Source organism: Abramis brama, assembly GCF_963993115.1.
Source record: "Abramis brama genome assembly, chromosome: 5".
Lineage (NCBI taxonomy): Eukaryota > Metazoa > Chordata > Actinopteri > Cypriniformes > Leuciscidae > Abramis > Abramis brama.
Genome location: NC_139967.1, coordinates 2,830,880 through 2,841,525, shown reverse-complemented (window position 1 = coordinate 2,841,525; position 10,646 = coordinate 2,830,880). Strand labels below are relative to the sequence as shown.

Below are 10,646 nucleotides of genomic sequence, written 5' to 3'. Positions count from 1 at the left end.
TTTGTATCTAGCAATAGTAAAAGCAGTAGCCTATAACAATTATCGCACTATGCTGTCAAGAAACTCTATAAATAAAATAGTGTTTAGTTAGGCTACCAAATGTTCTGACAATCACAATAGCCTACACTTATTGTTTGTGAGTCTGGTTTTTACCACTCTGATTCATGTCTGTTTCAGCCTGATGTTTCTGAATTTTTCCTTAGGCTTCATGCAGTCTGAAGGAATGAATAGCAGCAGTGCTCAACCATCGACCAGCATTATTATGCAGCGTTATTATGCTGCGTTATTGCAAGAGTCTCTTAAAACAGCCGGACAGGTGCCGACTTCAGCCTCAGATGCGCTTGAGACTGAGACTAATCCACAAACACCTGAACCGTTGACCAGCGCTAATCCACAAACACCTGAACCGTCGACCAGCGCTAATCCACAAACACCTGAACCGTCGACCAGTCCAGCGCTAATCCACAAACCCCTGAACCGTCGACCAGCGCTAATCCACAAACACCTGAACCGTCGACCAGTCCAGCGCTAATCCACAAACCCCTGAACCGTCGACCAGCGCTAATCCACAAACACCTGAACCGTCGACCAGCGCTAATCCACAAACACCTGAACCGTCTACCAGCGCTAATCCACAAACACCTGAACCGTCGACCAGCGCTAATCCACAAACACCTGAACCGTCGACCAGCGCTAATCCACAAACACCTGAACCGTCGACCAGCGCTAATCCACAAACACTTGAGGCATCGACCAGCGCTAATCCACAAACACCTGAACCGTCGATCAGCGCTAATCCACAAACACCTGAACCGTCGACCAGTCCAGCGCTAATCCACAAACACCTGAACCGTCGACCAGCGCTAATCCACAAACACTTGAGGCATCGACCAGCGCTAATCCACAAACACCTGAACCGTCGATCAGCGCTAATCCACAAACACCTGAACCGTCGACCAGTCCAGCGCTAATCCACAAACACCTGAACCGTCGACCAGCGCTAATCCACAAACACCTGAACCGTCGACCAGCGCTAATCCACAAACACCTGAACCGTCGACCAGCGCTAATCCACAAACACTTGAGGCATCGACCAGCGCTAATCCACAAACACCTGAACCGTCGATCAGCGCTAATCCACAAACACCTGAACCGTCGACCAGTCCAGCGCTAATCCACAAACACCTGAACCGTCGACCAGCGCTAATCCACAAACACTTGAGGCATCGACCAGCGCTAATCCACAAACACCTGAACCGTCGATCAGCGCTAATCCACAAACACCTGAACCGTCGACCAGTCCAGCGCTAATCCACAAACACCTGAACCGTCGACCAGCGCTAATCCACAAACACTTGAGGCATCGACCAGCGCTAATCCACAAACACCTGGACCGTCGACCAGCGCTAATCCACAAACACTTGAGGCATCGACCAGCGCTAATCCACAAACACCTGAGGCATCGACCAGCGCTAATCCACAAACACCTGAACCGTCGATCAGCGCTAATCCACAAACACCTGAACCGTCGTCCAGCGCTAATCCACAAACACTTGAGGCATCGACCAGCGCTAATCCACAAACACCTGAACCGTCGATCAGCGCTAATCCACAAACACCTGGACCGTTGACCAGCGCTAATCCACAAACACTTGAGGCATCGACCAGCGCTAATCCACAAACACCTGAACCGTCGATCAGCGCTAATCCACAAACACCTGAACCGTCGTCCAGCGCTAATCCACAAACACCTGAACCATCGACCAGCGCCGCTGCGTTATCTCCCGAAGAAGAGCCAGCAGAGCGTGAGTGTCCAGTTATCATGCAGTGCTGTAGTCTAGTTTTTTGTAGCGAGTAAACAGAGATTTCTACACCCTTAGTTCTAGAGACAATTCAGTATAGCAACAGCCCCCTGCTGCTCCGGTTACGCTAATGAGAACATATATGCTACTTTTACTTACAGTAGAGGTTTCTGCACTGGTGCGTTCAGTCTCATGCTGTATGTTAACACGTTGTTGCTGTTTGTTTTTCAGTGAGCTTAATGTTTCCTGAACCAACACTTCTATATGAACACTTTCGGTCTCTTTATAAAGTGGGAAAGAAACAGGGATATGATGATCGTGTCTATGAAGGAATTAGAAGATCGGACGGCCAGAAAGTATGTTGCTCTTTCTCCATAACCAAACGTTTCGTCTCTTGTTTCCTTCTGTGAACTTTGAGTCTTGACATAAAAATCAGTGTTGACAGTTTTGATCAAAAAGTATTTACAAAATGTAAAGACTGTAGATGATCATGTGCACAAAATTGTCTTTATTTTTTAGGTTGACATCAAATTTGTTGAGAGGTGCAGACTTTGGGAAACATCGGTAAGTTGACAAGACTTTATTCTTCATGAAATTCTCTAGTAAGAATTGGTTTGTTAAATTCGGTATGGAGATAGTATGAGATATAACTGAATTACACAACCAAAGCCTAGAAGCATCTGTTATAGACTTCATGTAAAGTTTTCCCAGTAGCTGGGTTTCCAACCAAACGTGGAGTTTTTTTCAAATAAAACAAATGTGAATTTGGTGGGTTTCCATCAGGTTGTTTGAGCGGACGACGTGGTATTGGGTAACCTAGTAACCAACAGTGAATGAAACATCGTCAGCGAAACAGTAGTGATGTGAGTCGTTCGACTCAATGAGCGACTGCTTTAAAGGTTGTATCAGCGATTTCAGGCCCAAACATAAATGATCACATTCATCTAATCTTTCTTAACGATCCGCTAGCTGTCCGCCCCATAAGCAGGCCGTCAAAAAAACGCGTCTCTGTAGGCAGCCTAGGCTCTGAGATCCTAGGGAGTTAGGAAAGATTAGATGAATGTGATCATTTATGTTTGGGCCTGAAATCGCTGATCCAACCTTTAAGAGAACGGTGAGAGTCAGTTCCCGCCTGAGAGCTGTTTTCTCTTTTTGTATTTTTGTATGTTAATACAAGTAAGGATAATATGATTATCCTTTCGCTACACTGCTCAGCCACACGACAAGTAGTCACTCGCTTAATGTTATTTTGATGTGTTTTCATCCTTAAAGGCACAATATGTAACTTTTTTGCTTTAAAAATAGCAAAAATCACTATATCTATGTTATATATTTTATTTAGTTGTGTACTTACATTATCCCGACTGTTTCCAACAACTTTCAAACCAGGAGAAATTCGTTGTCCCTGGTTTCCGCTCGTACTGCCATAGCAACCAGAGCTATGAACCAGAGCCGTCTGATAGTAACCAAAGCGACTGACGTGGACAACTTTGTAGTTCGCAATGTCTATCTGCACGCTGTTGTTGTTTCGTTCAAACATTATGGACCATGGCAAGCAGACTTTGGATAAAAAAGGAGAACTAAAACGAGAATCAATATCAGCGCGGTGTTTTCGAGATGCCGAGAGCTCCCATAGACAGTATATAAACGAGAGCTCCACGTCCGAGACTTCGACCGCTCCTACATGTACTTTATTAAACAGGTGAGCACATTTACATAAAACTAATCAATGTTATATAGTTCAACAATGATAAAATGTCAGAATATGATCTGTATGTTATTCTAATGTTGATCTAGCTTACTGCTAGTCTCATACAGACAAACTAACACATATATTTCAACACATTTAAATGCAGTTTAGTGTGATAGTGTAATGTTAGACCAAGTGAAACAGCGCTGCGTTACCTCACAAGTTTAATTTGTCTAATAAACTGACCTGTGAGTAGTAATTCTGCGTGTAGTTCGGTAGAATGAAATGTCCATATTCCTTTTATATCCGCGGGACTCGCGTCGCGTGTGGAGCTGATAGCTGTCTCTCAGCAATCCCGAACTGCTTCATATCACAGTCATGATAAAAGCATCGATGTATTCAGTCATCCATAAACATTATTAGATCGGTCGGCTTGACGTTGACGACAAGATCCATAATTCTTAGCAAATGTTGCGTCATCAATCTACGCCTTTGTTATTGTAAATAGGTTAGCGACCCCTAGTGGCGAAAAATGCCATACTGTCCGTTTAATATCAGGTCAGAAAACAAGAGCAGTAACACAAGCAAACGAAGTAGCATTTGAATGCGTTTTATTAACAGTCAACTTAAAGACAGAACGTAGAAGTTTGTAAAGTGAAACTGTCATATCAAGCAGGGACGACCTTTAACAACCCTATAAATGTGGTCTGTTTTAAGTGTGATGTGCTTACAGTGGTTTTATTTTCAATAGTTCAATATAAATCAAATTAATTTGGCAAATGCGTTTCCATCTCCCAATATTCGCATTAATCCTTTTTCGCACAAGTCAAAAACCTCCTCAAGCGAGTGTGTGAACTTTTTTGCGACTTGAGGGATTTTTTTCTCATTTGCCGTTTCCATCGCGTTTCTGATGCGAGACTTCAAAAAGTGCATAAAAACAGGCTGATGGAAACATAGCTAATGCTTTCATCTTTCATTTCCCTCACTCTTTAATTTGGAGATTTGAAATTAGCGAATGTTTTGTCAATCTCTTTTCTTCAGCCTGAGTTTGTTGAAGAGGGAACTACATTGCGGAAAATGCAAAAGGCTCCAACTTGTGACCATTTCATACGGTTATATGAGCGTTTCTTCTTGAAAGACCAAAGCATCCTGATAATGGAACATCTTCCTGCCTATGTGACCTGGAGTGAGTTCATCAGAAGAAACGGAGGGCGCCTGACTGAAGAGACAGTGAACCTCATCATGAGACAAATCTTGGTTGCAGTGAGTCACTGCTCGGATGTTGGTTTTTTATACCCAGTACTCAAGAGACTGATACTGATCAACCCAGAAACCCTGCATATAAAATATGCACACATTGGCGAAAAAGACCTTAAAAGTGAGTTGGCTTTTTGAACACAGATGACTGATGACTGGTGATGACTGGTGATGTTTTACTAAACACTGGAAATGTATTGCTTGCAGGAATTGAACACACGGAGGGGATGAATATGGTCTACAAATACAGTGCTCTATCTTTACTGGCAGATCTAAGAAAAGGTAAGTTCGATAACAAGAACGAAGAGGAAATAACATTGCTTGGAAAACATATAAAGCTCTGACACATAAAGTGACAGTAAAATGATAAGTGTCAAACCTTGTTGACGAATGAGCAAAGTGTAAAACACGGGGGACTGATAATGAATGTTAGCAGTGATTAAATGTTCATGTCATAGTAACAGCAACAAATGCTTTGTATTTAATGGTAACATTCACCTTACGTGTAGCCTTCTACAGAAAGGTCAAACGTGATTAATCCGCTCTCTTCTGAAAACTTTCACAGAACGTCGGCTTGCTGCTGCAAAAGACTACTTGACTTCAGAGAACATGACAGATCATCCCTGGATTGTGGATTTGCTCATCGAATCTATGAAAAATATTTGTTTTTGTTTACTCACTTACTCGCTGCTTCATTCCCCAAATAGCAAGCCAGGATGATTGACAAATGCTAAGGCTCATGATTGAAAAGAGACAGCAATACAGAATCCCGCTCGATCCCCCTTCCACTCCCGCCGTCTGACGGATTTCTGAAGCGAGGACAGGACAGTAGTCTCTGTGCTTCTGACTCCTTACAGTAAACAGGCTGGGGGAGATTTGTTGAAATATTGAATTTGAGTTTACTTAATCCTCTGCGTGATCGCATCATGGATTGACACTAAAAATACGCTCTGTCATTCATAGTCACTCTGAACAATATAATCTTAATAAACTTGAAATTGCTATGGCTTTATGAAAGTGCTCTGACTTGTGGATGACTGACAACTGGGAGTCTGGAGAAACAAGCATTTATTTATTCATTCTCAGTGTTTTTTTTGTTTTGTTTTTTTTGCAAGTTTATTTATATAGCACATTTCATACACAGTGGCAATTCAAAGTGCTTTACATAGAAGAAATTAAAATAATAAAAAGAAATAAGAATAATTAAAACAGTTTAGAAAAATAAAAAATAAAATACAGTACAGTACAAACAGTCGGACGAATATTGGCACAGTGCTCATTCATTAAATGCATAGCTAAACAGATGTGTTTTTAGTCTGGATTTGAATGTGACTATTGTAGGAGCACATCTGATCTCCTCTGGAAGCTGTTCCAGCATAATAGCTAAAAGCGGACTCGCCGTGCTTAGAGTGAACCCTTGGTATTTCTAGCTGATATGATCCTAATGATCTGAGTAATCTGTTGGGTTTATATTCTGTGAGCATATCTGCAATGTATTGAGGTCCTAGGCCATTAAATGATTTATATACCAGTAATAATACTTTAAAATCAATCCTAAATTTAACTGGGAGCCAGTGTAAAGACCTGAGGACTGGTGTGATATGTTCATATTTTCTGGTTCTGCTCAGAATCCTGGCGGCAGCGTTCTGTATGAGCTGCAACTGTCTTATGGTCTTTTTGGGAAGGCCAGTGAGGAGTCCATTACAATAATCCACCCTGCTGGTGATGAAAGCATGAACAAGTTTCTCTAAGTCTTGTCTGGAAACAAAGCATCTAATTCTTGCAATATTTTTTAGATGATAGTATGCTGATTTAGTTATTGCTTTGACATGACTATTGAAACTAAGGTCTGACTCTAGTGTCACACCAAGATTCCTGACTTGATGTTTAGTTGTTTGACCCCTAGAGTGAAGGTATGCGTTCACCTCGAGAACTTCATCTTTATTTCCAAACGCAATGACTTCAGTTTTGTCTTTGTTTAACTGAAGAAAGTTTTGACACATCCAACTGTTGACTTCATCGATGCATTGGCACAGGGAGTCAATGGGGCTGTAATCGTTAGGCGATAGGGCTAAGTAGAGCTGTGTGTCGTCTGCATAGCTGTGGTAAGCAATTTGGTTCTTTCTCATTATTTGGCTCATTGGGAGCATATAGAGGTTGAACAGGAGTGGCGCAAGAATTGAGCCTTGAGGGACTCCGCATGTCATGGATGTCCACTCAGACTTATGGTCTCCTATACTCACATAATAACCTCTCCCATCTAAGTATGACCTGAACCACTTTAGGACTATCCCAGAAAGCCCCACCCAGTTTTCCAGCCTGTCCAGAAGTATGTTATGATCGACAGTGTCAAATGCAGCACTGAGGTCGAGTAGTACCAGCACTGATAATTTGCCTGAATCAGTATTTAAGCGAATATCGTTTATTATCTTTATGAGCGCTGTCTCTGTGCTGTGGTGCGGTCGGAAACCAGATTGAAAATTGTCAAAGTATCCATTCGAGCATAAGAATTTGTTCAGCTGATTGAAGACAACTTTTTCAATGATCTTGCCTATGAAAGGAAGATTTGAGATCGGCCTATAGTTGCTTAATATGGTCTTATCCAGATTGTTCTTTTTCAGGAGGGGCTTGACAACTGCAGTTTTCAGGGAGTTTGGAAAACTCCCAGAGAGAAGTGAGGCATTTACCACTTCTAGAAGATCTGCTTCTAAACTGTTTAACACACTTTTGAAAAACGATGTGGGAAGTGTGTCAAGAGCGCAGGTTGATGTTTTAAGGTGCTGTACGGTTTCTTCCAAAATTTTGCCATCAATTTCTTTGAAGTCAGACATAGTAACTACTTTCTCAGGTGGTTTGATGGTCTGTCTAACCCCAGGGCAACTCAAGGATGTGCTGATCACCTTTCTGATATTATTGATTTTCTCAGAGAAGAAAGAGGCAAACTCACTGCACTTGTTGTCTGAGAGCATTTCACTGGGAATCTGGCTTGGGGGGTTTGTCAGTCTCTCTACAGTAGCAAAAAGAGTGCGTGTGTTGTTTAAATTACTGTTTATAATATTTGAGAAGAAAGTCTGTCTAGCTTTGCCTAGTTCCATATTGAAAGTATGGATGCAGTCTTTGTAGATGTTATAATGGACTACAAGTTTTGTCTTACGCCACATGCGCTCTACTTTTCTGCATTGTCTTTTCATATTTTGCACTGCTGTTGAGTTTCTCCAAGGTGCTTTTTGTCTGCCACTCTTCTTCCTGACTTTAACAGGAGCAATATCATCAATTACAGTTTTAACTTTTGAGTTAAAGGAATCAAGGAGAAAATCAACAGAGTCTGCAGATATGCTTGGTGTTAAGGATATAGCCTTCATAAATAGTACGCTAGTGTTCTCATTTAAGCATCTCTTCTTGACAGACACAGATCTAGCTTCAGTGGCAGGAGAGATCAATATATCAAAGAAAATACAGAAATGATCAGACAGTGCTACATCCTTAATAACAATTGATGAAATGTTTAGACCCTTACTGATGAGTAAATCTAGAGTGTGTCCACGATTGTGTGTGGGTCCATGTACATGCTGAGTCAGATCAAAAGTTTTTAAAACAGTATTGATTTCTTTTGCCATATTGGTTTCTGCATTATCTATGTGGATGTTTAAATCTCCAGCAATGGCAAAACAGTCAAACTCTGATGTAATTGTTGATAACAGTTCTGTAAAGTCCTCAGCAAAGGCTGGAGAGTATTTTGGAGGCCTGTAAATAATGATAAGTAAAATGCGTGGAGCACCTTTTAACACAATACCCAGATATTCAAAAGACAAGTAATTCCCAAATGATATTTGCTTACATTGATAGATATCTTTAAAAAGAGCAGCTAGACCCCCACCTCTCTTAACAGCTCTGCAGACACTCATAAAAGTAAAGTTCGGGGGGGTTGCTTCATTGAGGATTGTTGCACTGCAGCTGTCTTCAAGCCAGGTTTCATTCAGAAGCATAAAATCCAGATTGTTTGTGGTTATTAAGTCGTTGACTAGAAGTGATTTATTTAAGTGAGCGGATGTTAAGGAGTGCTAACTTAACAGACTTACTTTTCCCCACAGCAATATTAGTTTGACGTGTAAGAGGCACCAGATTAGTTAGGTTTGCTGTACGGATATTGAAGGCCTTAGACTTTCTATCTTGTAATAGAACAGCAATAGAGGAAGATACAGGCACACTGGGTTCCCGCTTGTTCTGTAAACATTTGAGAAAGTTACTGTTATCAAAACGGGGACCCGACACATATCACTGAGAGCTGGTATCAGTTGTTTTTGGTTCACCTCGAGCAGATGGAGGAGGGTGTGGGCCCTGGCGTTGTGGCAGAGGCCGAAGAGCTCTCACAGGAGGAGGGGGAGGGCGAGCTGGGCCCGCAGGCTTGGGTGGTAATGGTGCCTGTCTTTTTTTGGTTGGTATCTGGGGGCTCGCAGCAAAAGAGTGGGATAGTCTGGTTCCAGCATGCACTAGTTCTTCCATTTTCTGTGAGATGCACAGAAGTGGCGATGCTGATGCTGGGGAGAGGGAGAAAGTGTCTGGTGAAAGGGGCGTCGTCCTTGGGTGCTGAATCTTCAAGCTGTTCTGATATGTCTGTCTGTGGTGAGCTCTGTGGGCAGGGCTCAGCTGAGATTGTTGTGGCGGAGTGGTGTTATCATGTCCATTTTGCTGCTGAAGTGAAGTCCCGTCGTCATTCATACTGTGTCCAGGTGTGTGTGTGCCGTTAAGATTGAGTGGATTGGCACACACTGCAGAAGGATGATTGAGGGAGAAGTAGATATTGTCCTTTAACACTCTTGAACCAAGTTTGTTTGGGTGGAGGCCATCCTGATGAAACAGTTGTCTCTGACTCCAGAAAAGATTGAAATTGTCAATGAAGTTTACTCCTTTTATATTGCAGGTTTTTTGCAGCCATGTATTAAGCCCAAGCAACCGTGAAAACCTGTTTGTTCCTCTTGCTGGGAGTGGTCCACTGATGAATGTTTGAACTTTCAGTCTTTTAAGTGTTTCAAAAAGTTCATTGAAATCCTTCTTAAGGAGTTCTGACTGCTCTTTATGAATATCATTCTTCCCCACATGAATGATGAGTCGATTTGCAGTCTTATGTTTCATCAGAATGTTATGAAGTTCCCTGTTTACATCAGAGGTTGTTGCTTGTGGAAGGCAGCACGTAGTTGTATCCCTGCCGCTAATGTTTCTGATTATGGAGTCCCCCACTATCAGAGTCCTGGGCTCGGCTGCGCTCTGAGCTGAGTGCCGCTGTCTGCTCGACCTTGAGCGCCAGTTAGCATCAGTGTTAGCTACTGGCCCATTCAGTCTGTGTTCGATCACATTCATCACATTTGGGGATTCCTCATTTACATTCATTAGCACTTCAAATCTGTTCTCAAGATGTATAGGCGGTGGTAGGAGACCAGTGTTTGCAATCCTTGTCAGAGCTGTATCTGGGGTAGAGGATGCTACTGCGGCAATATGTGAGGCTCGTGACAATCTGATGTCTCGAGTGCCTTTGGGTCTCGCTCCCTGTTTGTGCCATCGATTATTAAGTCGATCGGCTTGTTTCTCTACCTGTCGAGGAGCACTAGTTTCATGGGACTCACCGGTATGCTGAGGGTGTCAATGACGAAGCTCTGTTGTGTGCTCCGTCTGGTTTGGTGGTCCCGTAAGTAACTTTGTTTCAAGAACTGCAATCCTTTGTAAAAGTCTGTGGCAGTTGGTGCAGCAAGAAGATTCCAGAAGAGGCATTTTCTCTTATCCTTGAGGCAGTTGTGTTTTCCTTTCCCGGAATGTAAGCTGGTCGGGTAAAAGAATTCTCAGTTTTTGTAGTAATCCAAACTTTGTCGTCTGAGCACTGTGCTGATTTGCTGAAGTTAAAA

The 10,646-nt window shown here is 42.4% G+C and overlaps 1 long non-coding RNA gene across 1 annotated transcript; it reads left to right on the top strand.

The window, feature by feature from the left end:
- The first annotated feature begins 2,071 nt into the window (after positions 1-2,071).
- LOC311084100 lies at positions 2,072-4,865 on the top strand. The gene is made up of 3 exons (XR_014606430.1): positions 2,072-2,158; positions 2,322-2,366; positions 4,534-4,865. It is a non-coding gene; the product is annotated as an uncharacterized lncRNA (long non-coding RNA).
- The last annotated feature ends 5,781 nt before the right edge of the window (positions 4,866-10,646 follow it).